This window comes from Petromyzon marinus, chromosome 72, assembly GCF_048934315.1.
Source record: "Petromyzon marinus isolate PM22_M1 ecotype Great Lakes invasive population chromosome 72, UKy_Petmar_22M1.pri1.0, whole genome shotgun sequence".
Classification (NCBI taxonomy): Eukaryota; Metazoa; Chordata; class Hyperoartia; order Petromyzontiformes; family Petromyzontidae; genus Petromyzon; species Petromyzon marinus.
In genome coordinates, this window is record NC_133738.1 from 2,614,226 (window position 1) to 2,638,395 (window position 24,170).

The 24,170-nt window shown below is 35.2% G+C and overlaps 1 protein-coding gene across 4 annotated transcripts in view; it reads right to left on the bottom strand.

Moving 5' to 3' along the window:
* LOC116938315 (uncharacterized) overlaps positions 1-24,170 on the bottom strand; it is a 306,309-nt gene that overhangs the window by 175,526 nt on the left and 106,613 nt on the right. Inside the window, exon 2 of one of the 4 annotated variants that reach the window (XM_076055655.1) lies at positions 16,914-17,001. The exons of 2 other annotated variants lie outside the window; for them this stretch is intronic. The gene's annotated coding sequence lies outside the window, so the exon portion shown is untranslated. Of the gene's footprint in view, positions 1-16,913; positions 17,471-24,170 lie in introns of those variants that run through there. One more of the 4 variants, XM_076055656.1, reaches the window with a different exon arrangement.

Genomic DNA, 24,170 nt, shown 5'->3' on the forward strand with positions numbered 1-24,170 from the left:
TGACAGCAGAGTTAATTACGGTAATATGTTTACTATTGATTACTATTCACAACAGAGTTAATTACGGTAATATATTTACTATTGATGACTATTCACAACAGAGTTAATTACGGTAATATATTTACTATTGTTAACTAATCACAACAGAGTTAATTACGGTAATATATTTACTATTGATGACTATTCACAACAGTTAATTACGGTAATATATTTACTATTGATGACTATTCACAACACAGTTAATTACGGTAATATATTTACTATTGATGACTATTCACAACAGAGTTAATTACGGTAATATATTTACTATTGATGACACTTCACAACAGAGTTAATTACGGTAATATATTTACTATTGATGACTATTCACAACAGTTAATTACGGTAATATATTTACTATTGATGACTATTCACAACAGAGTTAATTACGGTAATATATTTACTATTGATGACTATTCACAACAAAGTTAATTACGGTAATATATTTACTATTGATAACTATTAACAACAGAGTTAATTACGGTAATATATTTACTATTGATTACTCTTCACAACAGAGTTTATTACGGTAATATATTTATTATTGATGACTATTCACACTACAGTTAATTACGGTAATATATTTACTATTGATGACACTTCACAACAGAGTTAATTACGGTAATATATTTACTATTGATGACTCTTCACAACAGAGTTAATTACGGTAATATATTTACTATTGTTGACTATACACAACAGAGTTAATTACGGTAATATATTTATTATTGATGACTATTCACAACACAGTTAATTACGGTAATATATTTACTATTGTTAACTATTAATAACAGAGTTAATTACGGTAATATATTTATTATTGATGACTATTCACAACAGAGTTAATTACGGTAAGATGTTTACTATTGATAACTATTCACAACAGAGTTAATTACGGTAATATATTTACTATTGTTAACTATTAACAACAGAGTTAATTACGGTAATATATTTACTATTGGTAACTCTTCACAACAGAGTTAATTACGGTAATATATTTACTATTGATGACTATTCACAAGAGAGTTAATTACGGTAATATATTTACTATTGATGACCATTCACAACAGAGTTAATTACGGAAATATATTTACTATTGATAACTACTCACAACAGAGTTAATTTACGGAAATATATTTATTATTGATGACTATTCACAACAGAGTTCATTACGGTAATATATTTATTATTGATGACTATTCACAACAGAGTTAATTACGGTAAAAAAAATACTATTGATGACACTTCACAACAGAGTTAATTACGGTAACATATTTATTATTGGTAACTATTAACAACAGAGTTAATTACGGTAATATATTTACTATTGATGACACTTCACAACAGAGTTAATTACGGTAATATTTTACTATTGATGACTATTCACTACAGAGTTAATTACGGTAATATGTTTACTATTGTTAACTATTAACAACAGAGTTAATTACGGTAATATATTTACTATTGATGACTCTTCACTACAGAGTTAATTACGGTAATATATTTACTATTGGTAACTATTAACAACAGAGTTAATTACGGTAATATATTTACTATTGATGACACTTCACAACAGAGTTAATTACGGTAATATAATTACTATTGTTAACTCTTCACAACAGAGTTAATTACGGTAATATGTTTACTATTGATGACTACTCACAACAGAGTTAATTACGGTAATATATTTACTATTGATAACTAATCACAACAGAGTTAATTACGGTAATATATTTACTATTGATGACTCTTCACAACAGAGTTAATTACGGTAATATATTTACTATTGATGACTCTTTACAACAGAGTTAATTACGGTAATATATTTACTATTGATAACTCTTCACAACAGAGTTAATTACGGTAATATGTTTACTATTGATGACTATTCACAACAGAGTTAATTACGGTAATATATTTACTATTGATGACTATTCACAGCAGAGTTAATTACGGTAATATATTTACTATTGATGACTAATCACAACAGAGTTAATTACGGTAATATATTTATTATTGATGACTATTCACAACAGAGTTAATTACGGTAATATATTTACTATTGATGACTCTTCACAACAGAGTTAATTACGGTAATATATTTACTATTGTTAACTATTCACAACAGAGTTAATTACGGTAATATATTTACTATTGATGACTCTTCAGAACATAGTTAATTACGGTAATATATTTACTATTGTTAACTATTGACAGCAGAGTTAATTACGGTAATATGTTTACTATTGATTACTATTCACAACAGAGTTAATTACGGTAATATATTTACTATTGATGACTATTCACAACAGAGTTAATTACGGTAATATATTTACTATTGTTAACTAATCACAACAGAGTTAATTACGGTAATATATTTACTATTGATGACTATTCACAACAGTTAATTACGGTAATATATTTACTATTGATGACTATTCACAACACAGTTAATTACGGTAATATATTTACTATTGATGACTATTCACAACAGAGTTAATTACGGTAATATATTTACTATTGATGACACTTCACAACAGAGTTAATTACGGTAATATATTTACTATTGATGACTATTCACAACAGTTAATTACGGTAATATATTTACTATTGATGACTATTCACAACAGAGTTAATTACGGTAATATATTTACTATTGATGACTATTCACAACAAAGTTAATTACGGTAATATATTTACTATTGATAACTATTAACAACAGAGTTAATTACGGTAATATATTTACTATTGATTACTCTTCACAACAGAGTTTATTACGGTAATATATTTATTATTGATGACTATTCACACTACAGTTAATTACGGTAATATATTTACTATTGATGACACTTCACAACAGAGTTAATTACGGTAATATATTTACTATTGATGACTCTTCACAACAGAGTTAATTACGGTAATATATTTACTATTGTTGACTATACACAACAGAGTTAATTACGGTAATATATTTATTATTGATGACTATTCACAACACAGTTAATTACGGTAATATATTTACTATTGTTAACTATTAATAACAGAGTTAATTACGGTAATATATTTATTATTGATGACTATTCACAACAGAGTTAATTACGGTAAGATGTTTACTATTGATAACTATTCACAACAGAGTTAATTACGGTAATATATTTACTATTGTTAACTATTAACAACAGAGTTAATTATGGTAATATATTTACTATTGGTAACTCTTCACAACAGAGTTAATTACGGTAATATATTTACTATTGATGACTATTCACAAGAGAGTTAATTACGGTAATATATTTACTATTGATGACTATTCACAACAGAGTTAATTACGGAAATATATTTACTATTGATAACTACTCACAACAGAGTTAATTACGGAAATATATTTATTATTGATGACTATTCACAACAGAGTTCATTACGGTAATATATTTATTATTGATGACTATTCACAACAGAGTTAATTACGGTAAAAAATTACTATTGATGACACTTCACAACAGAGTTAATTACGGTAACATATTTACTATTGGTAACTATTAACAACAGAGTTAATTACGGTAATATATTTACTATTGATGACACTTCACAACAGAGTTAATTACGGTAATATATTTACTATTGATGACTATTCACTACAGAGTTAATTACGGTAATATGTTTACTATTGTTAACTATTAACAACAGAGTTAATTACGGTAATATATTTACTATTGATGACTCTTCACTACAGAGTTAATTACGGTAATATATTTACTATTGGTAACTATTAACAACAGAGTTAATTACGGTAATATATTTACTATTGATGACACTTCACAACAGAGTTAATTACGGTAATATAATTACTATTGTTAACTCTTCACAACAGAGTTAATTACGGTAATATGTTTACTATTGATGACTACTCACAACAGAGTTAATTACGGTAATATATTTACTATTGATAACTAATCACAACAGAGTTAATTACGGTAATATATTTACTATTGATGACTCTTCACAACAGAGTTAATTACGGTAATATATTTACTATTGATGACTCTTTACAACAGAGTTAATTACGGTAATATATTTACTATTGATAACTCTTCACAACAGAGTTAATTACGGTAATATGTTTACTATTGATGACTATTCACAACAGAGTTAATTACGGTAATATATTTACTATTGATGACTATTCACAGCAGAGTTAATTACGGTAATATATTTACTATTGATGACTAATCACAACAGAGTTAATTACGGTAATATATTTACTATTGATGACTATTCACAACAGAGTTAATTACGGTAATATATTTACTATTGATGACTCTTCACAACAGAGTTAATTACGGTAATATATTTACTATTGTTAACTATTCACAACAGAGTTAATTACGGTAATATATTTACTATTGATGACTCTTCAGAACATAGTTAATTACGGTAATATATTTACTATTGTTAACTATTGACAGCAGAGTTAATTACGGTAATATGTTTACTATTGATTACTATTCACAACAGAGTTAATTACGGTAATATATTTACTATTGATGACTATTCACAACAGAGTTAATTACGGTAATATATTTACTATTGTTAACTAATCACAACAGAGTTAATTACGGTAATATATTTACTATTGATGACTATTCACAACAGTTAATTACGGTAATATATTTACTATTGATGACTATTCACAACACAGTTAATTACGGTAATATATTTACTATTGATGACTATTCACAACAGAGTTAATTACGGTAATATATTTACTATTGATGACACTTCACAACAGAGTTAATTACGGTAATATATTTACTATTGATGACTATTCACAACAGTTAATTACGGTAATATATTTACTATTGATGACTATTCACAACAGAGTTAATTACGGTAATATATTTACTATTGATGACTATTCAGAACAAAGTTAATTACGGTAATATATTTACTATTGATAACTATTAACAACAGAGTTAATTACGGTAATATATTTACTATTGATTACTCTTCACAACAGAGTTTATTACGGTAATATATTTATTATTGATGACTATTCACACTACAGTTAATTACGGTAATATATTTACTATTGATGACACTTCACAACAGAGTTAATTACGGTAATATATTTACTATTGATGACTCTTCACAACAGAGTTAATTACGGTAATATATTTACTATTGTTGACTATACACAACAGAGTTAATTACGGTAATATATTTATTATTGATGACTATTCACAACACAGTTAATTACGGTAATATATTTACTATTGTTAACTATTAATAACAGAGTTAATTACGGTAATATATTTATTATTGATGACTATTCACAACAGAGTTAATTACGGTAAGATGTTTACTATTGATAACTATTCACAACAGAGTTAATTACGGTAATATATTTACTATTGTTAACTATTAACAACAGAGTTAATTACGGTAATATATTTACTATTGGTAACTCTTCACAACAGAGTTAATTACGGTAATATATTTACTATTGATGACTATTCACAAGAGAGTTAATTACGGTAATATATTTACTATTGATGACTATTCACAACAGAGTTAATTACGGAAATATATTTACTATTGATAACTACTCACAACAGAGTTAATTACGGAAATATATTTATTATTGATGACTATTCACAACAGAGTTCATTACGGTAATATATTTATTATTGATGACTATTCACAACAGAGTTAATTACGGTAAAAAATTACTATTGATGACACTTCACAACAGAGTTAATTACGGTAACATATTTACTATTGGTAACTATTAACAACAGAGTTAATTACGGTAATATATTTACTACAGATGACTCTTTACAACAGAGTTAATTACGGTAATATATTTACTATTGATAACTCTTCACAACAGAGTTAATTACGGTAATATGTTTACTATTGATGACTATTCACAACAGAGTTAATTACGGTAATATATTTACTATTGATGACTATTCACAGCAGAGTTAATTACGGTAATATATTTACTATTGATGACTAATCACAACAGAGTTAATTACGGTAATATATTTACTATTGATGACTATTCACAACAGAGTTAATTACGGTAATATATTTACTATTGATGACTCTTCACAACAGAGTTAATTACGGTAATATATTTACTATTGTTAACTATTCACAACAGAGTTAATTACGGTAATATATTTACTATTGATGACTCTTCAGAACATAGTTAATTACGGTAATATATTTACTATTGTTAACTATTGACAGCAGAGTTAATTACGGTAATATGTTTACTATTGATTACTATTCACAACAGAGTTAATTACGGTAATATATTTACTATTGATGACTATTCACAACAGAGTTAATTACGGTAATATATTTACTATTGTTAACTAATCACAACAGAGTTAATTACGGTAATATATTTACTATTGATGACTATTCACAACAGTTAATTACGGTAATATATTTACTATTGATGACTATTCACAACACAGTTAATTACGGTAATATATTTACTATTGATGACTATTCACAACAGAGTTAATTACGGTAATATATTTACTATTGATGACACTTCACAACAGAGTTAATTACGGTAATATATTTACTATTGATGACTATTCACAACAGTTAATTACGGTAATATATTTACTATTGATGACTATTCACAACAGAGTTAATTACGGTAATATATTTACTATTGATGACTATTCAGAACAAAGTTAATTACGGTAATATATTTACTATTGATAACTATTAACAACAGAGTTAATTACGGTAATATATTTACTATTGATTACTCTTCACAACAGAGTTTATTACGGCAATATATTTATTATTGATGACTATTCACACTACAGTTAATTACGGTAATATATTTACTATTGATGACACTTCACAACAGAGTTAATTACGGTAATATATTTACTATTGATGACTCTTCACAACAGAGTTAATTACGGTAATATATTTACTATTGTTGACTATACACAACAGAGTTAATTACGGTAATATATTTATTATTGATGACTATTCACAACACAGTTAATTACGGTAATATATTTACTATTGTTAACTATTAATAACAGAGTTAATTACGGTAATATATTTATTATTGATGACTATTCACAACAGAGTTAATTACGGTAAGATGTTTACTATTGATAACTATTCACAACAGAGTTAATTACGGTAATATATTTACTATTGTTAACTATTAACAACAGAGTTAATTACGGTAATATATTTACTATTGGTAACTCTTCACAACAGAGTTAATTACGGTAATATATTTACTATTGATGACTATTCACAAGAGAGTTAATTACGGAAATATATTTACTATTGATGACTATTCACAACAGAGTTAATTACGGAAATATATTTACTATTGATAACTACTCACAACAGAGTTAATTACGGAAATATATTTATTATTGATGACTATTCACAACAGAGTTCATTACGGTAATATATTTATTATTGATGACTATTCACAACAGAGTTAATTACGGTAAAAAATTACAATTGATGACACTTCACAACAGAGTTAATTACGGTAACATATTTACTATTGGTAACTATTAACAACAGAGTTAATTACGGTAATATATTTACTATTGATGACACTTCACAACAGAGTTAATTACGGTAATATATTTGCTATTGATGACTATTCACTACAGAGTTAATTACGGTAATACGTTTACTATTGTTAACTATTAACAACAGAGTTAATTACGGTAATATATTTACTATTGATGACTCTTCACTACAGAGTTAATTACGGTAATATATTTACTATTGGTAACTATTGACAACAGAGTTAATTACGGTAATGTATTTACTATTGATGAATCTTCACAACAGAGTTAATTACGGTAATATATTTACTATTGATGAATCTTCACAACAGAGTTAATTACGGTAATATATTTACTATTTGTAACTATTAATAACAGAGTTAATTACGGTAATATATTTACTATTGATGACTATTCACAACAGAGTTAATTACGGTAATATATTTACTATTGATGACTATTCACAACAAAGTTAATTACGGTAATATATTTACTATTGATAACTATTAACAACAGAGTTAATTACGGTAATATATTTACTATTGATTACTCTTCACAACAGAGTTTATTACGGTAATATATTTATTATTGATGACTATTCACACTACAGTTAATTACGGTAATATATTTACTATTGATGACACTTCACAACAGAGTTAATTACGGTAACATATTTACTATTGATGACTCTTCACAACAGAGTTAATTACGGTAATATATTTACTATTGTTGACTATACACAACAGAGTTAATTACGGTAATATATTTATTATTGATGACTATTCACAACACAGTTAATTACGGTAATATATTTACTATTGTTAACTATTAATAACAGAGTTAATTACGGTAATATATTTATTATTGATGACTATTCACAACAGAGTTAATTACGGTAAGATGTTTACTATTGATAACTATTCACAACAGAGTTAATTACGGTAATATATTTACTATTGTTAACTATTAACAACAGAGTTAATTACGGTAATATATTTACTATTGGTAACTCTTCACAACAGAGTTAATTACGGTAATATATTTACTATTGATAACTATTCACAAGAGAGTTAATTACGGTAATATATTTACTATTGATGACTATTCACAACAGAGTTAATTACGGAAATATATTTACTATTGATAACTACTCACAACAGAGTTAATTACGGAAATATATTTATTATTGATGACTATTCACAACAGAGTTCATTACGGTAATATATTTATTATTGATGACTATTCACAACAGAGTTAATTACGGTAAAAAAATTACTATTGATGACACTTCACAACAGAGTTAATTACGGTAACATATTTACTATTGGTAACTATTAACAACAGAGTTAATTACGGTAATATATTTACTATTGATGACACTTCACAACAGAGTTAATTACGGTATTATATTTACTATTGATGACTATTCACTACAGAGTTAATTACGGTAATATGTTTACTATTGTTAACTATTAACAACAGAGTTAATTACGGTAATATATTTACTATTGATGACTCTTCACTACAGAGTTAATTACGGTAATATATTTACTATTGGTAACTATTGACAACAGAGTTAATTACGGTAATGTATTTACTATTGATGAATCTTCACAACAGAGTTAATTACGGTAATATATTTACTATTGATGAATCTTCACAACAGAGTTAATTACGGTAATATATTTACTATTTGTAACTATTAATAACAGAGTTAATTACGGTAATATATTTACTATTGATGACTATTCACAACAGAGTTAATTACGGTAATATATTTACTATTGATGACTATTCACAACAGAGTTAATTACGGTAATATATTTACTATTGATGACACTTCACAACAGAGTTAATTACGGTAATATATTTACTATTGATGACACTTCACAACAGAGTTAATTACGGTAATATATTTACTATTGATGACTAATCACAACACAGTTAATTACGGTAATTTATTTACTATTGATGACTATTCACAACAGAGTTAATTACGGTAATATATTTAGTATTGATGACTATTCACAACAGAGTTAATTACGGTAATATATTTACTATTGATGACTATTCACAACAGAGTTAATTACGGTAATATATTTACTATTGATGACTGTTCACGACAGAGTTAATTACGGTAATATATTTATTATTGATGACTATTCACACTACAGTTAATTACGGTAATATATTTACTATTGATGACACTTCACAACAGAGTGAATTACGGTAATATATTTACTATTGATGACACTTCACAACAGAGTTAATTACGGTAATATATTTACTATTGGTGACTATTCACAACAGAGTTAATTACGGTAATATATTTACTATTGGTGACTATTCACAACAGAGTTAATTACGGTAATATATTTACTATTGATGACTATTCACAACAGAGTTAATTACGGTAATATATTTACTATTGATGACTATTCACAACAGAGTTAATTACGGTAATATATTTACTATTGATAACTAATCACAACAGAGTTAATTACGGTAATATATTTACTATTGATGACTATTCACAACAGAGTTAATTACGGTAATATATTTACTACAGATGACTATTCACAACAGAGTTAATTACGGTAATATATTTACTATTGATAACTCTTCACAACAGAGTTAATTACGGTCATATATTTACTATTGATGACTATTCACAACAGAGTTAATTACGGTAATATATTTACTATTGATAACTAATCACAACAGAGTTAATTACGGTAATATATTTACTATTGATGACTATTCACAACAGAGTTAATTACGGTAATATATTTACTACAGATGACTATTCACAACAGAGTTAATTACGGTAATATATTTACTATTGATAACTCTTCACAACAGAGTTAATTACGGTAATATATTTACTATTGTTAACTATTCACAACAGAGTTAATTACGGTAATATATTTACTATTGATCACTCTTCACAACAGAGTTAATTACGGTAATATATTTACTATTGATGACTTTTCACAGCAGAGTTAATTACGGTAATATATTTACTATTCATAACTATTCACAACAGAGTTAATTACGGTAATATATTTACTATTGATGACACTTCACAACAGAGTTAATTACGGTAATATATTTACTATTGATGACTGTTTACGACAGAGTTAATTACGGTAATATATTTACTATTGATGACTATTCACAACAGAGTTAATTACGGTAACATATTTACTATTGATAACTAATCACAACAGAGTTAATTACGGTAATATATTTACTATTGATGACTATTCACAACAGAGTTAATTACGGTAATATATTTACTACAGATGACTATTCACAACAGAGTTAATTACGGTAATATATTTACTATTGATAACTCTTCACAACAGAGTTAATTACGGTAATATATTTACTATTGTTAACTATTCACAACAGAGTTAATTACGGTAATATATTTACTATTGATCACTCTTCACAACAGAGTTAATTACGGTAATATATTTACTCTTGATGACTTTTCACAGCAGAGTTAATTACGGAAATATATTTTCTATTCATAACTATTCACAACAGAGTTAATTACGGTAATATATTTACTATTGATGACACTTCACAACAGAGTTAATTACGGTAATATATTTACTATTGATGACTGTTCACGACAGAGTTAATTACGGTAATATGTTTACTATTGATGACTATTCGCAACAGAGTTAATTACGGTAATATATGTACTATTGATGACTATTCACAACAGAGTTAATTACGGTAATATATTTACTATTGATGACTGTTCACGACAGAGTTAATTACGGTAATATGTTTACTATTGATGACTATTCACAACAGAGTTAATTACGGTAATATATTTACTATTGATGACTATTCACAACATAGTTAATTACGGTAATATATTTACTATTGATGACTATTCACAACAGAGTTAATTACGGTAATATATTTACTACTGATAACTACTCACAACATAGTTAATTACGGTAATATATTTACGATTGATGACTATTCACGACAGAGTTAATTACGGTAATATATTTACTATGGATGACTATTCAGAACATAGTTAATTACGGTAATATATTTACTATTGGTAACTATTCACAACAGAGTTAATTACGGTAACATATTTACTATTGATAACTACTCACAACATAGTTAATTACGGTAATATATTTACTATTGATGACTATTCACAACAGAGTTAATTACGGTAATATATACACTATTGATAACTACTCACAACAGAGTTATTTACGGTAATATATTTACTATTGATGACTAGTCACAACAGAGTTAATTACGGTAATATATTTACTAGTGATAACTAATCACAACAGAGTTAATTACGGTAATATATTTACTATTGATGACACTTCACAACAGAGTTAATTACGGTAATATATTTACTATTGATGACTATTCACAACAGAGTTAATTACGGTAATATATTTACTATTGATGACACTTCACAACAGAGTTAATTACGGTAATATATTTACTATTGATGACTCTTCACAGCAGAGTTAATTACGGTAATATATTTACTATTGTTAACTATTAACAACAGAGTTAATTACGGTAATATATTTACTATTGATAACCCTTCACAACAGAGTTAATTACGGTAATATATTTACTATTGATGACTCTTCACAACAGAGTTAATTACGGTAATATATTTACTATTGATAACTCTTCACAAAAGAGTTAATTACGGTAATATATTTACTATTGATGACTCTTCACAACAGAGTTAATTACGGTAATATATTTACTATTGATGACTATACACAACAGAGTTAATTACGGTAATATATTTACTATTGATAACTATTCACAACAGAGTTAATTACGGTAATATATTTACTATTGTTGACTATTCACAACAGAGTTAATTACGGTAATATATTTACTATTGATGACTATTCACAACAGAGTTAATTACGGTAATATATACACTATTGATAACTACTCACAACAGAGTTAATTACGGTAATATATTTACTATTGATGACACTTCACAACAGAGTTAATTACGGTAATATATACACTATTGATGACTATTCACAACTGAGTTAATTACGGTAATATGTTTACTGTTGGTGACTATTCACAACAGAGTTAATTACGGTAATATATTTACTATTGTTGACTATTAACAACAGAGTTAATTACGGTAATATATTTACTATTGATGACTATTCACTACAGAGTTAATTACGGTAATATATTTATCATTTTGATTTAAAGCTTTCGTGACTGCAGGGATTAATTTTCTTGGTTCTTTCGGTAAAGTCACCACCACGTAGAAGGGAAACAATAAAATAATAAAATAATAAAACAATACAAATATTATTCTTGGTTCTTTCGGTAAAGTCGCCACCACGTAGAAGGGAAACATCAAATAATAAAAGTATAAAACAATGAAATTATTGTAAAACAATAAAATTATTATTCTTGGATCTTTGGGTAAAGTCACCACCACGTAGAAGGGAAACAATAAAATAATAAAAACATAAAACAATAAAATTCTCACTTCTTTTATCGTTTAATATTTTTATTATTTCATTGTTTCCCTTCTACAAGAATATATATTTACTATTGATCAATAATATATTCACCTCGTTACGTGAACTATTAACCACATTCGCCGGCAGCGATAAGCCATAATAATAATCCAATAAACATTTATTTAAACGTTTAAAGCGAACCGTACACACACATATATATATACATCTAATATGTATATATATGCACGTTAACAAGTTAGTCTTTTTTTAACTTAACGTAGTTATCCACAGCGCCAGATTTGAAGCGTTAATTTCCGATTTCGCTTTGTAGGTGACCAGCTACTCGCTGATATGAATATTTAAACAATTATACTTAACTAAATTAATATATATTCTCGGGTGATTTCGCTGAAGTCACCGCGTAGAAGGGAAACAATAAAGTAATAAAACTATAAAACAATAAAATTATTATTCTTGGTTCTTTGGGTAAAGTCACCACTTAGAAGGGAAACAATAAAACAATAAAAATATAAATCAATAAAATTATTGTAAAACAATACAATTATTATTCTTGGTTCTCTCGGTAAAGTCACCACCGCGTAGAAGGGAAACAATAAAATAATAAAAACTATAAAACAATAAAATTATTATTCTTGGTTCTTTGGGTAAAGTCACCACCACGTAGAAGGGAAACAATAAAATAATAAAAACTATAAAACAATAAAATTATTATTCTTGGTTCTTTGGGTAAAGTCACCACCACGTAGAAGGGAAACAATAAAATAATAAAAATATAAAACAATAAAATTATTATTCTTGGTTCTTTGGGTAAAGTCACCACCACGTAGAAGGGAAACAATAAATTAATAAAAACTATAAAACAATAAAATTATCACGACGTTTCGACCTCAACACGAGAGAAGCAATCATCAGGTGTGAAAACCTCAGCAAGAAGATTTGTGGTTTTCACACCTGATGATGATTGCTTGTGTTGCAGTCCGAAACGTCGTGAGGATTTTATTGTTTTATAGTTTTTATTATTTTATTGTTTCCCTTCTACGTGGTGGTTTTCACACCTGATGATGATTGCTTCTCTCGTGTTGCAGTCCGAAACGTCGTGATCATTTTATTGTTTTATAGTTTTTATTATTTTATTGTCTCCCTATCTGCGTGGTTTTCACACCTGATGATGATTGCTGCTTCTCTCGTGTTGCAGTCCGAAACGTCGTGATTAATTTCATTGTTTCATAGTTTTTTTTAAAATAATTTTATTGTCTCCCTATCGACGCGGCGGGTGACTTTACCGAAACAACCAAACAACACGAATCCCTGCAAGTAACGAAAAAGCCTTTCACTCAAAACGCGAATCAACGTAACGCATCAATCCTTCATTCGCGCGCGAGGGGGGTACGTTCGATTACTCACGACCCCCCTTCACCGCCACCCCCGATCGCGCTTGGGGAAATTATCGATCGCTTATCGGTAGGAGGTGATCGTCATTCTTTACCATGCGCAGTTTGGTGATGTTTGTGGGCCGCTGAGAGATTGGGGGAGGGGGCCTTAAACGTGCTCGGTGGCAAAATTCGATTTGAAGCCATCCTCACGCGCGCCAATTCGCTAGAACGAAAGTTTTTCGATGGCGGCGGCGGTGATGATGCTGGTGGTGATGATGCTGGTGGTGGTGATGATGATGATGATGCTGGTGATGATGATGATGATGCTGGTGGTGGTGATGATGATGCTGGTGGTGATGATGATGCTGGTGGTGATGATGATGATGGTGATGATGATGATGCAGATGATGATGATGATGATGCTGGTGGTGATGATGATGATGATGATGATGCAGATGATGATGATGATGATGCTGGTGGTGATGATGATGATGCTGGTGGTGGTGATGATGATGCTGGTGGTGGTGATGATGATGCTGGTGATGATGATGATGCTGGTGGTGATGATGATGATGCTGGTGGTGGTGATGATGATGCTGGTGATGATGATGATGATGCTGGTGGTGGTGATGATGATGCTGGTGGTGATGATGATGATGATGGTGGTGATGATGATGATGATGGTGATGATGATGATGCAGATGATGATGATGATGCTGGTGGTGGTGATGATGATGCTGGTGGTGATGATGATGATGCTGGTGGTGATGATGATGATGGTGATGATGATGATGGTGGTGATGATGATGATGCTGGTGGTGATGATGATGCTGGTGGTGATGATGATGCAGATGATGATGCTGGTGGTGATGATGATGATGCTGGTGATGATGATGCTGGTGGTGGTGATGATGATGATGATGGTGGTGGTGATGATGTTGGTGATGCTGGTGATGATGATGATGCTGGTGGTGATGATGATGATGATGCTGGTGGTGATGATGATGATGATGCTGCAGATGATGATGATGATGCTGGTGGTGGTGATGATGATGATGCTGGTGATGATGATGCTGGTGGTGGTGATGATGATGATGATGCTGGTGGTGATGATGATGATGATGCTGGTGGTGGTGATGATGATGATGGTGGTGATGATGATGATGATGCTGCAGATGATGATGATGATGGTGGTGATGATGATGATGATGCTGGTGGTGGTGATGATGATGCTGGTGGTGGTGATGATGATGGTGATGATGATGATGATGCTGGTGGTGATGATGATGATGGTGATGATGATGATGATGCTGGTGGTGATGATGATGATGATGCAGATGATGATGATGCTGGTGGTGATGATGATGATGATGCTGGTGGTGATGATGATGATGATGATGCAGATGATGATGATGATGATGCTGGTGGTGATGATGATGATGCTGGTGGTGGTGATGATGATGATGCTGGTGGTGATGTTGATGATGATGATGATGCTGGTGATGATGATGCTGGTGGTGGTGATGATGATGATGCTGGTGGTGATGATGATGATGCTGGTGATGATGATGATGCTGGTGGTGATGATGATGATGATGATGCAGATGATGATGATGATGGTGGTGATGATGATGATGGTGATGATGATGGTGATGATGATGATGATGGTGGTGATGATGATGATGGTGATGATGATGATGGTGGTGATGATGATGATGGTGGTGGTGATGATGATGATGCTGGTGGTGATGATGATGATGATGCTGGTGATGATGATGATGATGATGGTGGTGATGATGATGATGATGGTGGTGATGATGATGATGGTGATGATGATGATGGTGGTGATGATGATGATGGTGGTGGTGATGATGATGATGCTGGTGGTGATGATGATGATGCTGGTGGTGATGACGATGATGATGCTGGTGATGATGATGATGCTGGTGGTGGTGATGATGATGATGCAGATGATGATGATGCTGGTGATTAGAATCGACGGGGCTTTAATTTGCTTTGAAAATTGTTTTTTTTTTGGTAGGAACTTACAATTATCGATTTAAAAATTATTATTATTTTTTTTAAATGTGAAAAAACAAAACCCTCTCTAAGACCGGTGAGTTCGTTAAAGTTAATAAATTTGCGATTAGGCTTCAAAGGTGGGTGGGTGGGTAAGGTAAATATTATACTTTAAAGAAGTGAATTCGATTTAAAAAAATATAAAAATTCTCGAAGGGAATAAGTTTATTGATTAATTACTTTTAAAACAACACAATTAGTTTTGCGACCCTGGGAGATTACCACGTTAAAACTTAACTCATAGCAATAATAATAATCATCACCATCATCATCATCGTAAACACAAACACACACACGTGCAAGAAAGAAAGACGAACTTGTTCAATCGATCGACGGGACGAACTTTTTTTCCACCGCCACCTCCTTCGCCAGCGAAATCTTCGACGCACTGATCGGCAATTATTCCTTCGCGAAAGCGGTTGAATTTTAAAACAAACAAACAAACAAAAAAACAGAAATTATCCTTGTTATTTTTAGTCTCGGTTATTTCGGTAAAGTCACCACCACGTAGATAGGGAAACAATAAAATATATTTTTAGAAATATATATATTTTTAAAAAAATATATTTTATTGTTTCCCTTAATCTACGGGGTGGTGACTTTACCGAAAGAACCAAGAATATGAATCGCTGCAGTCACGAAAAGCTTTAAATCGAAACTTGTTATTTTTGTTTTATTTTAGAATTTTCTTTTTTTTACGAAGATCTTCCACGGCCAAACAAACAATGGAATTGAGGGAAAATCGACCACGTTGATGCTAAATATGTCGACCGAATTTAAATTAAAGTTTTATATTTTATTAATGATTTTTCAACAACCCACGACCACCACCACCACCACAACCTTCACAGAGTTTAAAGGCGACCCCGGTGGGGTGGGGAGTGGGGGGTGGGGTGAGAGGGGGGGGCAAAGTGAAAAAGCGGGAAAAAAAACCGTTAAGCGAGCGCGAGACGTCGGGTGGTCCTTATGACGTCACACACCCCCCACCCACACACCCTCGCCACGCCCTTGCCAAGCCCCTCACCCCCTCGCCACGCCCCTCACCCCCTAGCCACGCCCCCCCAAATCTAACCCGTCCGTGTCTGTGTGTGTGTCTGTGTGTGTGTCTGTGTGTCTGTATGTATGTGTGTTTGTCTGTATGTATGTTTGTCAATCTGTGTGTGTGTCTGTGTGTCTGTATGTATGTGTTTTTGTCTGTATGTATGTTTGTCAATCTGTGTGTGTGTCTGCGTCTGTGTCTCTTTGTGTCTACGTGTGCATCTGTGTGTGTCTGTGAGTCTGTGTGTGTATGTATGTGTATTAGTATATGTGTGTCTGTGTGTTTCTGTATGTGTCTGTGAGTCTGTGTGTGTCTGTGTGTTTCTGTATGTGTGTGTCTGTGAGTCTGTGTGTGTGTGTCTGTGTGTTTCTGTATGTGTGTATGTGTGTGTGGCTGTGTGTGTTTGTGTGTTTCTGTATGTGTGTGTGTCTGTGTGTTTCTGTATGTGTGTGTCTGTGAGTCTGTGTGTGTGTGTCTGTGTGTTTCTGTATGTGTGTGTGTCTGTGTGTGTGTATGTCTGTGTGTGTGTCTGTGTGTTTCTGTATGTGTGTGTATTTGTGTGTGGCTGTGTGTGTCTGTGTGTTTCTGTTTGTGTCTGTGGCTGTGTTTGTCTGTGTCTTTCTGTGTGTGTCTGTGTGTTTCTGGATGTGTGTGTGTGTGTGTACGTCTGTGTGTGTGTATGTCTGTGTGTGTGTATGTGTGTGTGGCTGTGTGTGTCTGTGAGTATCTGTGTGTGTGTTTCTGTATGTGTCTGTGAGTCTGTGTGTGTCTGTGTGTTTCTGTATGTGTGTGTCTTGAGTCTGTGTGTGTGTGTCTGTGTGTTTCTGTATGTGTGTATGTGTGTGTGGCTGTGTGTGTCTGTGTGTTTCTGTATGTGTGTGTGTCTGTGTGTGTCTGTGTGTTTCTGTATGTGTGTGTCTGTGAGTCTGTGTGTGTGTCTGTGTGTTTCTGTATGTGTGTGTGTCTGTGTGTGTGTATGTCTGTGTGTGTGTCTGTGTGTTTCTGTATGTGTGTGTATTTGTGTGTGGCTGTGTGTGTCTGTGTGTTTCTGTTTGTGTGTGTGTCTGTGGCTGTGTTTGTTTGTGTCTTTCTGTGTGTGTCTGTGTGTTTCTGGATGTGTGTGTGTGTACGTCTGTGTGTGTGTATGTCTGTGTGTGTGTGTATGTGTGTGTGGCTGTGTGTGTCTGTGAGTATCTGTGTGTGTGTTTCTGTATGTGTGTGTGTGTCTGTGTGTGTATGTCTGTGTGTATGCCTGTGTGTGTCTGTGTGAGCGGTAGTGTAGTGTATAGTAGTGTAGTGTATAGTGTAGTAGTGTTTAGCGCTACGCTGCGCTATGAACCTGGCGACCCGGGTTCGATTCCCGCCCACGGCCAACACCGGTGACGATTATCTGAACCGGTCCGGGACCTCACCTAGGTCGACTCAGCCTCAAATGTGTACCTGCGGTGTGTAAACATCGCCACTGGGGAGACAAAGGCGGTCGGGCGTGGTGCTGGCCACCCACCCCCTCGTGTACCGTTCCGGCCTTCATAGGTGCTGCTCGCTAACAGCACTTGCCCCTACAGTCTGTTAAGGCTATATGGGGGATCTTTGTCTGATTTGTCAATAGCTGCTCATTCAGAGGAGGAGTTGGAGGCGCTGCTGCTGAGACTGGAGCGTGCCACTAAGAGGTGGGGCCTTACCATCAGCCCCCACCAAAACTAAGCACCTTCCTGGGTATTTTGTACCATCGGACACTCCACCCCCACAACTCCCAATCGGTGTTGGGGCAGTTGTGGAGAGAGTGGAGAGTTTCCCATACCTGGGCAGTGTGCTTATGAACGGCTCCAGTTTAACAGCAGAGGTCTCACTCCGAATCAGTCGAGCGGCAATATCTTTTCATCGGTTGCGTAACGCTGTGTGGAAGCTACCTGGTCTGTCGCTCTGCACTAAGCTTCAGGTCTTCTCGGCCACGGTCATTCCCTCCCTTTTCCACGCTTGCGAAACGTGGACCCCCCTAATGGAACATTTTCGCCGGTTAAAAACATTTAGGCTGGCCTGCCTACGATCCTTCCTGGGTTTAACCAGGCTGGATTGTGTGAGGAGCTCACAAATCCTTGAAAAATTTGGGCAAGGTCCCATCGGTGAGGTTCTCCGGCAGGCAAGGCTGCGTTGGCTGGGCCATGTAGCCCGCATGCCCAGCCACCGCATGCCGAAACAGCTTTTGTTTGGCCGGATCGAGGGGGCTAAACGGGCGCGGCACGGGCTAGAGAAGAGATGGAGGGATGTGGTACAGGAGGACGTGGAGCTGAGTGGACTTGCCGATGACCGGTACCAGCGGTGTCAAGATCGGCCTCTGTGGAGGAGGCTCGTGAAGGACGCTACTGGGCAGTTGGAGGCAGTCGCCCTCCAACAACAACGGAGGGCGGAGGAGCGACGCTCACAACAACGAGCGGAGCGCCGGGTGGCTAAAGCACAGCAAGTTGTCACAGTAGGGGGCACAAGTGGTGCATCAGCCAGTCATCTCAGTCATCTCAGTCAGTCGACCAGTGGCACCTGGGTCTGCCCCGTGACCTCCTGCCCGCGGGCGTTCGACACTTCACGTGGCCTCAAGGTGCACATGGCCTGGCACAAGCGTCGTGGTGACGTCACCGCCACTTAGTGGCGAATGGCGGTTGTTGTTGTTGTGTATCTGAGCCCCAGTGCCGGTAGCCTTCATTGGTGCTGCTACTCGCTACTCACAGCACTTGCCCCTACAGCCCTGCTAGAGGCTACCTGGGGGAGCTTTGTCTGTGTGTGGTGTGTGTAGTACATAGACACTGCTGCTGCTACTCGCTACTAACAGCACTTGCCCCTACAGCCCTGCTAGAGGCTACCTGGGGTAGCTTTGTCTGTGTGTGGTGTGTGTAGTACATAGACACTGCTGCTGCTACTCGCTACTAACAGCACTTGCCCCTACAGCCCTGCTAGAGGCTACCTGGAGTAGCTTTGTCTGTGTGTGGTGTGTGTAGTACATAGACACTGCTGCTGCTACTCGCTACTAACAGCACTTGCCCCTACAGCCCTGCTAGAGGCTACCTGGAGTAGCTTTGTCTGTGTGTGGTGTGTGTAGTACATAGACACTGCTGCTACTCGCTACTAACAGCACTTGCCCCTACAGCCCTGCTAGAGGCTACCTGGGGGAGCTTTGTCTGTGTGTGTGGTGTGTGTAGTACATAGACACTGCTGCTGCTACTCGCTACTAACAGCACTTGCCCCTACAGCCCTGCTGGAGGCTACCTGGAGGAGCTTTGTCTGTGTGTGGTGTGTGTAGTACATAGACACTGCTGCTGATACTCGCCAGCCAACACCACTTGCCCCTACAGCCCTGCTAGAGGCTACCTGGGGTAGCTTTGTCTGTGTGTGGTGTGTGTAGTACATAGACACTGCTGCTGCTACTCGCTACTCACAGCACTTGCCCCTACAGCCCTGCTAGAGGCTACCTGGGGGAGCTTTGTCTGTGTGTGGTGTGTGTAGTACATAGACACTGCTGCTGCTACTCGCTACTCACAGCACTTGCCCCTACAGCCCTGCTAGAGGCTACCTGGGAGGGCTTTGTCTGTAGCACGACTAATAATGGGCGGGGCAAGTATGATTTGGACCCCGCCCCCTTTCTATTGCGGGTTGGGGGCGACCTGCAGAGGGGGGAGGGCTTGTGGGGGGGGTCGAGGGGGGGGGTTACGACAATTGTCCAATAGGAAGCCGACAATGCAAATCCCTTCACGCCCACCTGGCGGGGAGGGAGAGAGTTTGGGGGGGGGGCGTTGTCCAATCAGAGGCAAATTAGAACACGCCCCTTTATGCAAATTAACTCACGCGCCCACTGCCCCCCACCCACAGCGCCCCCCCCCCTCACAGGCCTCCCCCCCACCGCTCTCTAAGCGTTGCCATGGAGACCTCTGGCCCTTGTTAACTGGGCCTGTTGATGAATGTCCTTTATTTAACCATTAGAGAGAGAGAGACTCTCGCAATGGTTAAATAAAGGATGTGAGTCTCTCGAGATGGTGAATCTCAATGGGGGTGGTGGTGGTGGGTCACCAATGGTTAAATAAAGGATGTGAGTCTCTAGAGATGGTGAATCTCAATGGGGGTGGTGGTGGTGGGTCACCAATGGTTAAATAAAGGATGTGAGTCTCTAGAGATGGTGAATCTCAATGAGGGTGGTGGTGGGTCACCAATGGTTAAATAAAGGATGTGAGTCTCTCGAGATGGTGAATCTCAATGGTGGTGGTGGTGGGTCACCAATGGTTAAATAAAGGATGTGAGTCTCTAGAGATGGTGAATCTCAATGGTGGTGGTGGGTCACCAATGGTTAAATAAAGGATGTGAGTCACTAGAGATGGTGAATCTCAATGGGGGTAGTGGTGATGGGTCACCAATGGTTAAATAAAGGATGTGAGTCACTAGAGATGGTGAATCTCAATGGTGGTGGTGGGTCACCAATGGTTAAATAAAGGATGTGAGTCACTAGAGATGGTGAATCTCAATGGGGGTAGTGGTGATGGGTCACCAATGGTTAAATAAAGGATGTGAGTCACTAGAGATGGTGAATCTCAATGGGGGTGGTGGTGGTGGGTCACCAATGGTTAAATAAAGGATGTGAGTCTCTAGAGATGGTGAATCTCAATGTGGGTGGTGGGTCACCAATGGTTAAATAAAGGATGTGAGTCACTAGAGATGGTGAATCTTAATGGTGGTGGTGGGTCACCAATGGTTAAATAAAGGATGTGAGTCACTAGAGATGGTGAATCTCAATGGGGGTGGTGGTGGGTCACCAATGGTTAAATAAAGGATGTGAGTCTCTAGAGATGGTGAATCTCAATGGTGGTGGTGGTGGTGAGTCACCAATGGTTAAATAAAGGATGTGAGTCACTAGAGATGGTGAATCTCAATGGTGGTGGTGGTGGGTATCCAATGGTTAAATAAAGGATGTGAGTCTCTAGAGATGGTGAATCTCAATGGTGGTGGTGGGTCACCAATGGTTAAATAAAGGATGTGAGTCACTAGAGATGGTGAATCTCAATGGTGGTGGTGGTGGGTCACCAATGGTTAAATAAAGGATGTGAGTCACTAGAGATGGTGAATCTCAATGGTGGTGGTGGGTCACCAATGGTTAAATAAAGGATGTGAGTCTCTAGAGATGGTGAATCTCAATGTGGGTGGTGGGTCACCAATGGTTAAATAAAGGATGTGAGTCACTAGAGATGGTGAATCTTAATGGTGGTGGTGGGTCACCAATGGTTAAATAAAGGATGTGAGTCACTAGAGATGGTGAATCTCAATGGGGGTGGTGGTGGGTCACCAATGGTTAAATAAAGGATGTGAGTCACTAGAGATGGTGAATCTCAATGGTGGTGGTGGTGGGTATCCAATGGTTAAATAAAGGATGTGAGTCTCTAGAGATGGTGAATCTCAATGGTGGTGGTGGTGGGTCACCAATGGTTAAATAAAGGATGTGAGTCACTAGAGATGGTGAATCTCAATGGTGGTGGTGGTGGGTCACCAATGGTTAAATAAAGGATGTGAGTCTCTAGAGATGGTGAATCTCAATGTGGGTGGTGGGTCACCAATGGTTAAAAAAAGGATGTGAGTCTCTAGAGATGGTGAATCTCAATGTGGGTGGTGGGTCACCAATGGTTAAATAAAGGATGTTAGTCTCTAGAGATGGTGAATCTCAATGGGGGTGGTGGTGGTGGGTCACCAATGGTTAAATAAAGGATGTGAGTATCTAGAGATGGTGAATCTCAATAGGGGTGGTGGTGGTGGGTCACCAATGGTTAAATAAAGGATGTGAGTCACTAGAGATGGTGAATCTCAATGGTGGTGGTGGTGGGTCACCAATGGTTAAATAAAGGATGTGAGTCACTAGAGATGGTGAATCTCAATGGTGGTGGTGGGTCACCAATGGTTAAATAAAGGATGTGAGTCACTAGAGATGGTGAATCTCAATGGGTGTGGTGGTGGGTCACTAATGGTTAAATAAAGGATGTGAGTCACTAGAGATGGTGAATCTCAATGGTGGTGGTGGTGGGTCACCAATGGTTAAATAAAGGATGTGAGTCACTAGAGATGGTGAATCTCAATGGGGGTGGTGGTGGTGGTGAGTCACCAATGGTTAAATAAAGGATGTGAGTCACTAGAGATGGTGAATCTCAATAGGGGTGGTGGTGGGTCACCAATGGTTAAATAAAGGATGTGAGTCTCTAGAGATGGTGAATCTCAATGGGGGTGGTGGTGGTGAGTCACCAATGGTTAAATAAAGGATGTGAGTCACTAGAGATGGTGAATCTCAATGGGGGTGGTGGTGGTGGGTCACCAATGGTTAAATAAAGAATGTGAGTCTCTAGAGATGGTGAATCTCAATGGTGGTGGGTCACCAATGGTTAAATAAAGGATGTCATTCACTAGAGATGGTGAATCTCAATGGGGGTGGTGGTGGTGGGTCACCAATGGTTAAATAAAGGATGTGAGTCACTAGAGATGGTGAATCTCAATGGTAGTGGTGGGTCACCAATGG